Here is a 15,183-nt window from a genome sequence, read left to right on the forward strand (position 1 = left end):
ATTATTTGCAAAGTTATGAACATTTTTCTAAATATGTAAATGATCCTTTATTAGACAAGTGAGAGGTAACAGCAGTGATTCTCCTGAGGTGGAGCTGCCTCACAGCCTCTGACGCTGTCCTATCAGCAAGAAACTGCTTCACACACAGTGTGAGAGACTGAGGCTGGAGGGAAGGGGGATCATTTCAAACAGCCATATCACTGGCTGTGGACCACCTAGACAGAGATTCTCCTGAGGTGGAGCTACCTCACAGCCTCTGACTCTGTCCTATCAGCATGAAGCTGCTTCACACACAGTGTGAGAGACTGAGGCTGGAGGGAAGGGGGATCAATTCAAATAGCTATATCTCGGGCTGTAGACCACCTAGAACAGCGGTTCTGGTGGCATATGAAAGAGGAGATTCTAAACAGTTCTAGCTCTGACAGAACTGGGGATATCGCCAGTTGAATACACAGTCAGAAATGGAAGCAGTGTACTATATGATCACTCTGTGTTGCTGGCAGGGAAGGGGGAGAAGCTATATGCTGATTGGACAGCGTCATATACACCGCCCAGAGTGAAAGAGTCACCTCCTCAACTCCTATTTGGCTATTAGAGCCACATTAGAATATTTAGAAAAATGCTCATAACTTTGCAAATAATAAACATTTTTTTTTTTAAAACAAATCACACTGTAGTTATCAGCAGCGGAGCGCCTCTTAGATTAGTTAGGAGATAGGGAATTGATAAACTGGTGACAGAGTCTCCTTAAGGCTTCGTTCACATCTGCGTCTGGGTCCCGTTCTGACGTTCCGTCGGAGCTTCTCGTCAGAAAGGGACCCTGATTGAAACAAACGAAAACCATAGGTTTCCGTTTGCAGCACCATTAATTTCAATGGTGATGGATCCGATCCGATGCAAATGGTTTCCGTTTGTCTCAGTTGTGCAAGGGTTCCGTTGTTTTGACGGAATGAATAGCGCAATTTACTACGGTATTGATTCCGTCAAAACGACGGAACCCTTGCACAACTGAGACAAACAGTTTGTTTCAGTCAGGGTCACATTCTGACGGGAAGCTCCGACGGAACGTCAGAACAGTACCCTGATGCAGATGTGAACGAAGCCTAAGCCGCTGCAAAACTGTTCTGGCATCGTCTTATCTCCTTGCAAACAAAATGATCGGCCATAATAGAATTCAACATGCCCGACCCTTCTCTCCCTCGACATCTGCCGCCGGAGGAGAGTAAGGCGGGATTCACACGACAGGGTCCCGCCCGAGCCCGAGTGTCGGCCGGTAAAATCGGCCATTTTGCCCGGCCGGTTTGCATAAAGTTTTGCATCAGTTCCGGCCAGATCTGGACAGTGACATCAGCGGCAACTCCTGAAGGGGAATCCCCATGTGTTCGGGGATTCCGCTTCAGGAGTTTCCCCTGATGTCACTGCCCAGATATGGACAGAGACATCAAGCCCTCTGTCCAGGAGCGGAATCCCCGAAAACACAGGGATTCCGCTCCTTCAAGGAGCTAAAGTGGGGCTAGCACATAGCAGAGCGGGGAGATACCTCCCTGCTCTGCTATAGTGGCGTCGCTACAGTAGTAGCACCCGCAGCAGCAGCAGCTGCTAGCGGCGCCATGGAAGGTGTCGCCGGGCCAGGGCGCTTTTAAAACAAGCAGGGGAAGGGAGCCAGCGCAGCGCTCCCTCCACCTGCTGTACACCCCGGCCCTACAACACAGTCTCCAGCGTAGGCATTCGTCCGAATGGCAGCAACTCCTCCTCCTCACATACACTCTGCGCTGTGAGGAGGAGGAGATAGAGCGCAAGCGACGGAAAACCCGGCCATCACTCGGGACACATTCCGGTGATGGCCGTGTATTACCCGGCCCCATAGACTTCTATGGGAGCCGGGCGGCCGGGTACCCGGCAAAAAATAGAGCATGTCCTATTTTTTGACGGCCGGTTTTCCCGGCCGTCAAAAAATCGGTCGTGTGAATAGCCCCATTAGGGGTCTATTATTCCTAATGCAGCCGGGTGCCGGCCGATTTATGAACGGCCGGCACCCGGCCAGGAAACCCTGTCGTGTGAATGAGGCCTTAGGACATAGCCATACACATTAGATGGCCGGCCAGTCCCGCCAAAATCATTGGGTTCGGCCAACATACATGTAATGTGTATGGCCACCTTTAGAAGATCCTTCTCTTTACCTAGGTAAAGAAAAAAAATGGAAAGACATAACTGCCAGTTTAAAAACCTTATACTAAAGGTGATAGTCACAAGAAATTTTACTTTTTAGTAAACAGTTACCATAACTATAATAATTACTTGTATTATGTGCTAGATGTCTTCTTTTACTTTACTTTCCAGTACCACAATCTTACTTCATAAAGTTTAGCCCATAAAACACCACATTCAGTTCCATTGTGATCTATGGCTCCGTTGGTACAACAAATGCATTTCTGCACATACTAGAATTATACAGTAGATACTGGTAGGACTAGTTTGTGCAGGTATGCATTTGTTGTATTTCCGTTAGATAGTCCTCTATTCTCTATGAAGCCAAGGGCCGTGGAAACTCTATACCTAGCTGAGCTATGCAGAGAGTGTGAAAGACAGATCTACAGATGCCACACCACTCATTAACCCCTTCCCGACATTTGCCGTAAATATACATCATGGAAAGCCAGTGCTTCCCGCAAAATGTCGTATACTTACGCCAAATGTTTGGCACCGGCTCAGAAGCTGAGCCGGTGCCATCATCGTCGGATCTCAGCTGTATCTTACAGCTGCTGACATCCGACTGTAACGGCAGGGACCGAAATTAGCTTCGATCCCCGCCATTAACCCCTTAAGTGCAGCGCTCAAACGCGATCGCTGCACTTAAGGTGTTTGCAGCTCATCGGAACCCCAGCAATGAAATTGCCGGGGTTCCGGTGGCTGCAATGGCAACCGGAGGCCTAATACTGGCCTCCTGGTCTGCCTAGCACCGAAGCCGGTCAAGATCCGCCCGGCGGCAGAGCCTGATCGGCTTCCGTAGCTGCCGGCAAGATGGCGCCGGGTCAGGAGCTGATCAGGCGTCATCAGTGGTGGAAGTCAGCTGTACTGTACAGCTGACATCCACCTGTAACGGCAGGAACCGGAGCTAGCTCCGATCCCTGCCATTAACCCCTTCGATGCAGCAATTGAAAGCGATTTCTGCATTGTAGCGGTTACTAGCAGATCGCCAGCCCTGTCAGGCAATCAGGACTGGCGACTGCTGTTATGGCAACAGGAGACACAATGGTCTCCTGTTCTGCCATTACGGAAGCCGATTTAGGCCCCGCCGGGAGGCGAAGCCTAATCGGCTTGCTGTCAGTGAATGACTGACAGATCTAATACATTGCACTACATAGGTAGTGCAATGTATTAGAAAAAAAAATAATCGGACCGTTGGACCTTCAAGTCCCCTAGTGGGACTTGAGAAAAAGTGTAAAAAAAGTATAAAAAAGTGTAAAAAAAAGTGCAAAAAATAAAAGTTTGAAAACAATAAAAGTTTCAAGTAATCAAATAAAACACAATCCCCCTTTTACTCTTATCAAGTCCTTTATTATTGAAAAATAATAATAAACCATATGTATTTGGTATCGCCACGACCGTAACGACCTGAGGTATCAAAATATTATATTATTTATTGCACGCGGTGAACAGCGTAAAAAAACAAACTTAAAAAACTTTACCAGAGTTTCTGTTTTTTGGTCACTTTGCCCTACAAATATTAGAATAAAAAGTGATCAAAAAGTCGCACGTATCCAAAAATGGTACCTATAAAAACTATAGCTCGTCCCGCAAAAAAACAAGCCCTCATACACCTCCGTCGACAAAAAAATTAAAAAGTTATGGTTCTCACAACTTGGCGACAGAAAAAATACATTCTTTTTACAAAAGTAATTTTATTGTGCAAAAAGTTGTAAAACATAAAAAAGTCCTATAAATTAGGTATCGCCGGAATCGTACTGACCCGCAGAATAAAGTTAACATGTAATTTATAACGCATGGTGAACGCTGTATAAAAAAAACGAAAAAAGCTGTGCCAGAATTGCGTTTTTTTGTTTACCTGGCATCCCAAAAAATAGGATAAAAGATGATCATAAAGTCGCATGAACCCCAAAATGGTACCAATAATAACTACAGCTCGTCCCGCAACAAACCAGCCCTCATACCACTACGTCTATGAAAAATAAAATTAGTTATGGCTCCAATAAGTCAGGAAATAAAAAAATATGCAATTGTGCCCGAGGGGAACATTTCTTCTGTTTCAAGAGGCGATTTATCAAGAACCTAAAATTAGGGAACCAGGAAGGGGAGTGCCCAAACATATCCGCTGGAAGCGACGGTGCCCGTATTATACCAGGACAACACTTTCCAAGCAAAATTCCCCAAACTACAAAGGTGCGGAGTGTGGACCAAAAGGGGGATAAGAAATGACACTATTTATCAGTGCGACACTGGCCTGTGCAGAAAGGATTGCTTCACAGCGTAACACACATCTATGGATTATTTTATTTATTTTTTTTACCCCATTATTATACCACCTGACTATGGCCCTTATATACTCCGCCCGCTTACATGTACCCCCACATTATAAATGGAAACACCAGCAATACTCAAACAAATATAGTACCAAGCAAAATCCGCTCTCCAAAAGCCAAATGGTGCTCCCTCGGCTCTGAACCCTACAGCGTGCCCAAACAGCAGTTTCCTTCAACATATATGGCATCGTCATACCCGGGAGAACCCTTTTAACAATTTTTGGGGTGTGTGTCTCCAGCGTCATAAGCTTGGCATGACATATTTGCCACTGAATGGCATATCTAGGGAAAAATATAAATTTTTAATTTGCACCATCCGCAGTGCATTCATTTATGGAAAAGACCTGTGGGGTGAAAATGCTCACTACACCCCTTAATAAATGCCTTGAGGGGTGCAGTTTCCATAATGGGGTCACTTCTCAGGGGTTTCTGAGCCTCTGCAGTTGTGAACCAATACTTTGTAAATCGCCAAATTAGGCCTCCACTCCGCATGGTACTCTTCACTCCTGAGCCCTGTCATATGTCCAGGCAAAAGACTAGGGCCACACGTAGGGTGTTTCTAAAACCGGGAAACACCGCATAATAATTAGAGAGCTGTCTTGTTATGGTGGCACAAGCCGTGCACCACATATTGGCATATCTATGGAAAAAAATCCCATTTTCACTCTGCAACATCGAGTGCACACTAATTTCTACAAAACACCTGCAGGGTTAAAATGCTTACTACACCCCTTGGTAAATGCATTGAGGGGTGTAGTTTCCAAAATGGGGTCACTTCTGGGGGGTTTCCACTGTTTTGGGCCCACAGGCGCCCAGAAACCAATCCAGCAACATCTGCACTCCAAATGGCGGTCCTTCCCTTCTGAGCCCTGCCGTTTGCCCAAACAGCAGTTTATGACCACATATGGGGTATTGCCGTACTCGGGAGAAATTGCTTTACAAATGTTGGTTTCCTTTTTTCCTTTATTTGTTGAGAAAATGAAAAAATTTGCGCTACAGCTACGTCTTATTGAAGAAAAAGGATTGTTTTTATTTTCACTGCCCAATTCTAATAAGTTCTATGAAACATCTGTGGGGTCAAAACGCTCACTACACCCCTAGATGTATTCCTCAAGAGGTGTAGTTTCCTAAATGGAGTCACTTTTTGGGCGTTTTCATTGTTTTGTCCCCTCAGGGGCTTTGCAAATGTGACATGGCCTCCGCAAATCATTCCTGCTAAATGTGATCTCCAAAAGCCAAATGGCGCTCTTTCCCTTCTAAGCCTCGCCGTGTGTTCAAACAGCCAGTTATTACCACATGTGGGGTATTGTTTTACTCGGCAGAAATAGCTTTACAAATTTTACGGTGCTTTTTCTCCTTCAGTCCTTGTGGAAATGAGAAAAAATTAGCTAAACCTACATTTTCTTTGAAAAAATTTAGATTGTCATTTTCAGGGCCTACTTCCAATAATTTATGCAAAGAACCTGTGGGGTCAAAACACTCACTATACCCCTAGATAATTTCCTCAATGGGTGTAGTTTCCAAAATGGGGTCACTTGTGGGGGGTTTCCACTGTTTTGTCCCCTCAGGGGCTTTGTAAATGTGACATGGCCTCCGCAAACCATTCCTGCTAAATGTGAACTCCAAAAGCCAAATGGTGCTCTTTCCCTTCTCAGCCACGCCGTGTCTCCAAACAACCGTTTATTACCACATGTGGGGTATTGTTTTACTCGGGAGAAATTGCTTTACAAATTCTGCAGTGCTTTTTCTCCTTCAGTCCTTGTGGAAATGATAAAAAATTAGCTAAACCTACATTTTCTTTGAAAAAATTTTAATTTTAATTTTCACGGCCTACTTCAATAATTTCTGTAAAAAACCTGTGGGGTCAAAACGCTCACTGTACCCCTAGATAATTTCCTTGAGGTGTGTAGTTTCCCAGATAGGGTCACTTTTGGGGGATTTTCACTGTTTTGGCACCGCAAGAGCCCTTCAAACCTGACATGGTGCCTAAAATATATTCTAACAATAATAAGGCCCCAAAATCCACTAGGTGCTCCTTTGCTTCGGATGCCGGTGCTTCAGTCCATTAGCACGCTAGAGCTACATGTGGGATATTTCCTAAAACTGCAGAAACTGGGCAACAAATATTGAGTTGCATTTCTCTGGTAAAACCTTCTGTGTTATAAAAAAAATTGTATTAAAAATGTATTTCTGCAAAAAAATATGAAATTTGTAAATTTCACCTCTACTTTAGTTTAATTCCTGTGAAATGTGTAAAGGGTTAAGACATTTTCTAAATGCTGTTTTGAATACTTTGAGGGGTGAAGTTTTTAAAATGGGGTGACTTTTTTGGGGTTTCTAATATATAAGGCCCTCAAAGCAACTTCACAACTGAACTGGCCCCTGTAAAAATAGCCTTTTGAAATTTTCTTGAAAATGTGAGAAATTGCTGCTAAAGTTCTAAGGCTTGTGACGTCATAGAAAAATAAAAGGATGTTCAAAAAACTATGCAAACATAAAGTAGACATATGGGGGATGTTAATTAGCAACAATTTTGTGTGTTATAACTGCCTGTCTTACAAGCAGATACATTTAAATTGAGAAAAATGCTAATTTTTGCAATTTTTCGCTAAATTTTGGTGTTTTTCACAATTAAATACTGAACATATTGAGCAAATTTTGCCAGTAACTTAAAGTGCAATGTGTCACGAGAAAACAATCTCAGAATCGCTTGGATAGATGAAAGCATTCCGTAGTTATTACCACATAAAGTGACACATGTCAGATTTGAAAAATGAGGCTCTGTCAGGAAGGTCAAAAGTGGCTAAAGAGGGAAGGGGTTAAAAATCATCTTCGCTTCCTGAGAATGTTCATGAGCACGGATACGAGTTATGCTGAAAATATTCAGGAATTGAAATGAAATCGCATTTATGTAGTTAAAAATAAAAGTTTCTTGTTGGACGATCCATCTTTTGCCGGTTGTGCATCATTGTACACAAACACATGAAGGAAATACAGCAAACTATATTAACCCGTTAGTGACCGGCCCATCGTGTTTCTACGGGCCTTATTCCGATGCCATAGACTTTTTACGTCGCGGCATCGGAATAAGTAAACAGAGCAGGGAGCTCTGCTCTGCCGGGTGAGATCGATATTAGTATCGATCTAATCCGTTTAACCCCTCAGATGCGGTGCTCAATAGCGAGCACCGCATCTGAGTGGTTTTGGAGAGAGGGAGGGAGCTCCCTCTCTCCCCCACCGACACTGGAGCGAATGCCTGCTAGAGGCATGACCTAGCAGATGCCTGTCCGTTTTAAACGGACAGGCATAATATACTGCAATACAGAAGTATTGCAGTGTATTATAATAGCGATCGCAGAATCGCATATTATAGTCCCCTAGTGGGACTAGTAAAAAAGTGAAAAAAAAAGTTTAATAAAGTTAATTAAAAAAAAATGTGAAAAAAAAACGAAAAACCCACTTTTTCCCCTTACAAACTGCTTTACTATTAAAAAACCAAAATAAAGTAAAAAAGTTACATATATTTGGTATCGCCGCGTCCGTAACGACCACGACTATAAATATATTACATTATTTGACCCGCACGGTGAACGCTGTAAAAAATTGAATCAAAAACGACAGAAAAATTGCTGTTTTCTGTGAATCCTGACTTTAAAAAAATTTGATTAAAAAGTGATCAAAAAGTCGCATCTACTCCAAAATGGTACCAATAAAAACTACAAGTCGTCCCGCAAAAAAAAAGCCCTCATACAACCGCATCGGCGAAAAAATAAAAACGTTACGGCTCTTCAAATATGGAGACACAAAAACAAATAATTTAGAAAATAAAGCGTTTTTACTGTGTAAAAGTAGTAAAACATACAAAAACTATACACATTTGGTATCGTTGCAATCGTAACAACCCGCTGAATAAAGTGGTTGTGTTATTTATATCACACGGTAAACGGCGTAGATTTAGGACGCAAAAAAGAGTGGCAAAATTTCAGATTTTTTTCTATTCCCCCCCAAAAAAAAGTTAATAAAAGTTAATCAATAAATAATATGTACCTCAAAATGGTGCTATTAAAAAATACAACTTGTCCCGCAAAAAACAAGACCTTATACAGCTATGTCGACGCAAAAATAAAAACGTTATAGCTCTTGGAATGCGACGATTGAAAAACGTAAAAAATAGGCTGGTCATTAAGGGGTTAAAAACTCAGGAAATGTATATATTTCTCCTTTCAGGTGTAACTTTAAAGTAGTTATTTCATTTGAATCTTGTACTATAAAAAAATATTTCCTAACTTCACCTATTGCTTCCCACTGGTTACTGGAAGTTTTATTAGGAACATTAGCATGGGAGGAGGGATGGAAAAAATAACGTAACAGATACAACAAGAGAGAAAGTGAAAAGTAATCTCACTTGTTCCGATTTCTCGGGTCCCGGTGATCTCTAATTTCATGTTTTTTCTTATTCCAGGTACCCCGTTGCTAGGTAACGAAATCAAAGCGTCTCGATAAACGTCACTTCCGTCATGCGCACGCAATACAATGCCCGGTCCCCAGATACTACATTTCCCAGAATCCTCCCCTCCATAGACCTGTACGTGATAAGGGCCGTCTCCTGGACGTTCTCCGCATTCTTGACAGTGAAACGTCATCAGGTGATCCTCTGTTGTGATTTATATAGGCGCACACAATGTCTACATAATCATATTCTGTAGGTTCTCACAGCGCTCACTCTGTGTTTTGCCTACTCTATGCTATAGCTATGGTGGCACTTTGGAGATTCCTCACTTGGCAGTCAGTCCGCTTTTGCTGGACATGCAGGGAGTGAGGGGACAGGAGAGCAGTCGCTCACATGTCGCTTTCTGGCAGTGATATGTCAGTCAGATATGTCTATATATTATATGTGCGATTGGAGGGGATCCGGCGTTTGTATGGTCACCCTCCACTGCAGTGAATAAGAATTCCAGAAGCCCCTTCATAGCATCAGTGAGGGTCCCCATAGACACAAGTTTATCATGTGGTGTGAATGTGACGTCACTGTGGATGACATCACTGCGGCCATGTAGTCTACATAAAGCTGCGAGTTTGGCGAAGTTTCTTCTTTTTCTATATGCAGGTTACTGGGCCTAATTTAATATGTCTGAACTCCCAGGCAAAAAACTCCTTTAAAATACAACATTACATTTCTCTTGCAGCAGTCTCTGCAGTGTATAGTCCGATGTGGATCGCCCAGGAGATAACGACTTTGTTTTAGAAAAGACATACCCTTAAGGCTGGATTCACACGAGCTTGTGCGTCTTGCGCGCGCAAAAGCTCCATAACAGCTCCGTGTGTCAGCAGCGTATGATGCGTGGCTGTGTGATTTTCGCACAGCCGCCATCATTATGACACTGTTGTATGTTTGTAAACAGAAAAGCACGTGTTGCTTTTCTGTTTTCATTCATAGTTTTTACTGCTGTTGCGCGAATCACGCGCGTCCCACGGAAGTGCTTTTATGTGTTGCGCATGATTTTCACGCATCCATTGACTTCAATGGGTGCGTGATGCCCGAAAAATGCACAAATATCGGACATGTCGTGAGTTTCACGCAGTGGACTCACGCTGCGTGAAATTCACGGACTGTCTGAACGGCCCCATAGACTAACATAGGTCCGTGCGAGGCGCGTGAAAATCACGTGCGTTGCACGGACGTATTATACGTTCATCTGAATAAGCCCTAAGGGTGAGAATACATGGAGCTATTGCCGAAACCAGGCCCACATGTGGTGGTAAATGGCCCCACAATTTTGCCGGTATAATTGCAGCTATTCGCATGACATGTGGGAGAGGTTTCGACCGTGCAGCCGCACGCTCCAAGTGTTTTCACCCAAAGGGCTCATTCAGACAAGTGCGTTTCTCGTTCTGATGCCGTGCGTTGAAATATCTCGCAGCACACGGACCCGTTCATTTCAATGGGGCTATTCACACATGCATGCAGCGAGTGTCCGTTGCATGAAACTCACTGCATGTCCTATGTTGGCGCATTTTCACCTAGTTGTCCATTGAAGTCTATGGGTGCGTGAAAACCATGGACAGCACATGGATGACATCCGCGTGCTGTCCGTGTTTCACGCATCAGTTACAAAGAAATGCAGAGACATTTTTTCAGAAAAGGAAGTGCTTGCATGGACGTGAAAAACACATGCCACACGCAAAGCTCACTGATGGCACACGGACATGAAATGTTAAAAAAATGCTGCTTTTTTAATGCCCCCAAATCAGACACGCTGGTCTGAATGTAGCCTAAGGCCGGGTACCCACGGCACGGATACGCTGCATAAAAACTGAGAATATGCCAGTACAATAAAGTTTAAAAATAAAAAAAGTTAAAAAATAAATGAAGTCATGTTAAATAGAAAAAAATACACACATTTTTTACAATAAACATTAAAATAAGTCTCAATACATAAAATATAAGAATATTTGGTACCGTCGTGAACGTAATAACAGAGTTAACCCGGATTCACATGAGCGTCTGCGTTTTGCGCACGCAAAAAACGCAGTGTTTTGCGTGCGCAAAAGGCACTTCACAGCTTCGTATGTCATGATCATATGGTGCGCGGCTGCGTGCTTTTTTTCGCGCAGCCGCCATCATTATGACACTCCGTTTGTATGTTTGTAAACAGAAAAGCACGTGGTGCTTTTCTGTTTACATTCATACTTTTCACTGAGGTTGCGCGAATCACGCACGTCCCACGGAAGTGCTTCCGTGTGGTGCGCATGATTTTCACGCACCCATTGACTTCAATGGGTGCGTGATGCACAAAATACGCACAAAGAACGGACATGTCGTGAGTTTTACGCAGCGGACACGCGCTGCGTAAAAATCACGGACTGTCTGCACGGCCCCATAGACTAATATAGGTCCGTGCGAGGCGCGTGAAAATCACGCGCGTTGCACGTACGTATATCACGTTCGTCTGAATAAGCCCTCAGGCCTTATTCGCACGAACGTGTTTCACGTCCGTGATACGCGCGTGAAAATCACGTGCCTCGCACGGACCTATATTAGTCTATGGGGCCGTGCAGACAGTCCGTGATTTTCACGCAGTGCGTGTCCGCTGCGTAAAACTCACGACATGTCCTATACTTGGCCATTTTTCACGCATCACGCACCCATTTAAGTCAATGGGTACGTGAAAATCACGCGCAGCACACGGAAGCACTTCCATGTGTCGCGCGTGATTCGTGCGACAGTAGATAAGGAAATTAAGGAAAAAATAAAAGCACTTCCTTAATTTCTTTTTCTAAACAGCAAAACCGCGTGTCATAAGGATGTCATATGCGTGAAAATCACAGACATGCACCATGACACACGGATGACACACGGAACTGCAACGCGCAAAAAACTCCGCGTTTTTGGCGCGCGCAAAACGCACACGTTCATGTGAATAAGGCCTTATAGCGTCATTTAAGATGTTTACTCTGTTCTAAAATAAAATAAAAACTGCTTTCTTTCACTTAGGCCTTATTCACACGAACGTGTTATATGTCCGTGCTACGCGCATGATTTTCACACGTGTCGCACGGACCTATGTTAATGAATGGGGCCGTTCAGACTGTCAGTGAATTTTCACATCGTATGTCCGCTGTGTAAAACTCACGACATGTCCTATATTTGGCCGTGTTTCGCGCAGCACGCACCCATTGAAGTCAATGGGTGCGTGCAAATCGCGCTCGGCACATGGAAGCACTTCTGGGTGATGCGCGCTACAGTAGGAAAATAAATGAAAGAAAACAGAAAAGAACCACGTGCTTAGCCCCGAATTTATCCCCTGAGGAAACATGTCGGGGGGGCTAGCGCTCTTTTAATAATCCTAGTCGGCACAAGCTACTGTACCGTATTGTGTGTGACAAAGAGGCTCTCCAGCAGTCTGCAGCTGCTGACCGCGCCTGCCACTCTAATCATATGAGACCCTAATACACATTGGATCTCTAATATTACGCCAACCGATTTGGAACCATTTTAACTCACTTCTATGTTGTACGTCCTTCTCTCTGCTGCGTTTCATTTCTAAATTACAATAATAAAAGTTACGTTTTAATAAACTTACAACTCAATAGCAGCTGGGAAATTGGGATCAACAGTGCTCTTGCACACCAATTTGCTTTCATATATAATTTATCCCTGCCAGCTACTAGGGTCTGCGCTATTTCTTTTGATTAAAGAGACTCTGTCACCACATTATAAGTGCCCTATCTCCTATATAAGGAGATGGGCGCTGTAATGTAGGTGACAGTAATGCTTTTTATTTAAAAAAACGATCTTTTTTCACAAAGTTAGGAGCGATTTAAGTTTATGCTAATAAGCTTTCTTAATGCCCAAGTGGGCGTACTTTTACTTTCGACCAAGTGGGCGTTGTACAGAGGAGTGCATGACGCTGACCAATCGGCATCATGCACTCCTCTCCATTCATTTACACTGCACTAGCGATATAGATATATCGCTATGTGCAGCCTCATACACAAACCCTAACATTACTACAGTGTCCTGATAATGAATACACATGAAATCCAGCCTCGACGTCATGTGTACTCAGAATCCTGACACTTCTGACTCTTTTTTTTGTGAGATTCCGGCAAGTGAAATCAAATCTCGTTTAGCTCCGTGATCTCGCGAGATTTCGTATCCGTTACTGGAATCTCACAAAAAAGAGTCAGATGTGTCAGGATTCTGAGTACACATGACGTCCAGGCTGGATTTCATGTGTATTCATTATCAGGACACTGTAGTAATGTTAGGGTTTGTGTATGAGGCTGCACATAGCGATATATCTATATCGCTAGTGCAGTGTAAATGAATGGAGAGGAGTGCATGATGCCGATTGGTCAGCGTCATGCACTCCTCTGTACAACGCCCACTTGGTCGAAAGTAAAAATACGCCCACTTGGGCATTAAGAAAGCTCATTAGCATAAACTTAAATCGCTCCTAACGTGGTGAAAATAGATCGTTTTTTTAAATAAAAAGCATTACTGTCACCTACATTACAGCGCCCATCTCCTTATGTAGGAGACAGGACACTTATAATGTGGTGACAGAGCCTCTTTAAAGGATTGGTTCAAAGCGCACCACACCAATCCATGGATTATTCATTCACCCCATTATTACATCATCCTATTATGACCTGATGTACTCCGCCCAGCTTACATATGCCCTGATGTACTCCGCCCAGCTTACATATACCCTGATGTACTCCGCCCAGTTTACATATACCCTGATGTACTCCGCCCAGCTTACATATACCCTGATGTACTCCGCCCAGCTTACATATAGCCTGATGTACTCCACACCGCTTACATATACCCTGATGTACTCCGCCCAGCTTACATATACCCTGATGTACTCCGCACAGCTTACATATACCCTGATGTACTCACAATTTACATATACCCTGATGTACTACGCACAATTTACATATATCCTGATGCACTCCGCACAGCTTACATATAGCCTGATGCTCTCCGCACAGCTTACATATAGCCTGATGTACCCGCACATATTACATATACCCTGATGTACTCCGCCCAGCTTACATATACCCTGATGTACTCCGCCCAGCTTACATATATCCTGATGTACTCCGCGCATATTACATATACCCTGATGTACTACGCACAACTTACATATATCCTGATGTACTCCATATGTTGTAAAGCGTATTGGTTCAATAAAAACTTTTATTATAAAAAAGAAAAAAAAGGAAGCTGAACGTCCGTCACTAACTGATGCTAACTATAATGCTGTCAATTGACACTAAAACTGTAGAAAAAAAGATATAGCTAAAACTTCTGCTATATACTTTTTTTACAAAATGGATGTCAGTACACGTCTGCTACCCTAACGCCCTACCTATGCAGGTACTAGCTAAACCTAACTATATATTTTTTTACAGTTTTATATAAAAAACAAAGAGGCCCTAAAAAACCTGCGTCAACAAATTACCACTGAAGCCAATTATAGACTCAACACTCAGTGGCCGCAGGGCACACACAGAAAGACGGTGTAGTAAAAAAGAAGGCCAAAAAAAAACAACTTTCGCCAAAAATTGAGCAGAGATGCCGATCAGTGATGGCGGTCACTTATCAGTGCTCAGCGGCCGCAGAATGTACACAGTGAATTGGTGTGGGTAGATAAAATTTGCGTACATTTTTTTACCACTGATGGCTGCCACTGATGAGTACTCATCAAGAAAATAACCCAAGCACTCAAGTGTATAAACAAGTAAGATTCGTTTTATTATTTTGTTTTCATCAGTTTTATCTTCACTGAAATAAATCTTCTCAAGATATTGGTAATTTTTGTATTGGCGATTTTTATTGTTTTGACGTTTCGGACAAATAAGGCCTTTATCATAATCGCTTACACTAGTATATAAAAGAAAAAAATACAGAGTATAAGTATTGTTGCATACAAATATACAAAAAAGTAAACAGATTTATACAAGAAGACAAAATTTGCTAAATGTATGAAGAACATCTAGTACATACAAGGACATACAAGATGGAACTAAATTTAAATTGAAAAAAAAATAAATAAATAAAGAGAAATATAAACATGCAAGTTACCTCAAGCGAACAAAGGATATGTATACATTAGAAAAACCGTAAACT

At 42.8% G+C, this 15,183-nt stretch overlaps 2 protein-coding genes across 6 annotated transcripts in view; one reads left to right on the forward strand and one right to left on the reverse strand.

Moving 5' to 3' along the window:
• The window catches only part of ANKAR (ankyrin and armadillo repeat containing), a 468,018-nt gene extending 458,514 nt beyond the window's left edge, over window positions 1-9,504 (reverse strand). For both annotated transcript variants that reach the window (XM_075829926.1, XM_075829927.1), the window contains exon 1: window positions 8,947-9,504. The gene's annotated coding sequence lies outside the window, so the exon portion shown is untranslated. The remainder of the gene's footprint in view (window positions 1-8,946) is intronic.
• Window positions 9,068-15,183, forward strand: part of LOC142655585 (glucose-1-phosphate thymidylyltransferase-like) — a 74,519-nt gene continuing 68,403 nt past the window's right edge. For 3 of the 4 annotated variants that reach the window (XM_075829933.1, XM_075829934.1, XM_075829936.1), the window contains exon 1: window positions 9,083-9,187. The gene's annotated coding sequence lies outside the window, so the exon portion shown is untranslated. Of the gene's footprint in view, window positions 9,188-15,183 lie in introns of all 4 variants that reach the window. The other variant, XM_075829935.1, reaches the window with a different exon arrangement.

The sequence above is a fragment of the Rhinoderma darwinii genome, chromosome 6 (genome assembly GCF_050947455.1).
Source record: "Rhinoderma darwinii isolate aRhiDar2 chromosome 6, aRhiDar2.hap1, whole genome shotgun sequence".
Lineage (NCBI taxonomy): Eukaryota > Metazoa > Chordata > Amphibia > Anura > Rhinodermatidae > Rhinoderma > Rhinoderma darwinii.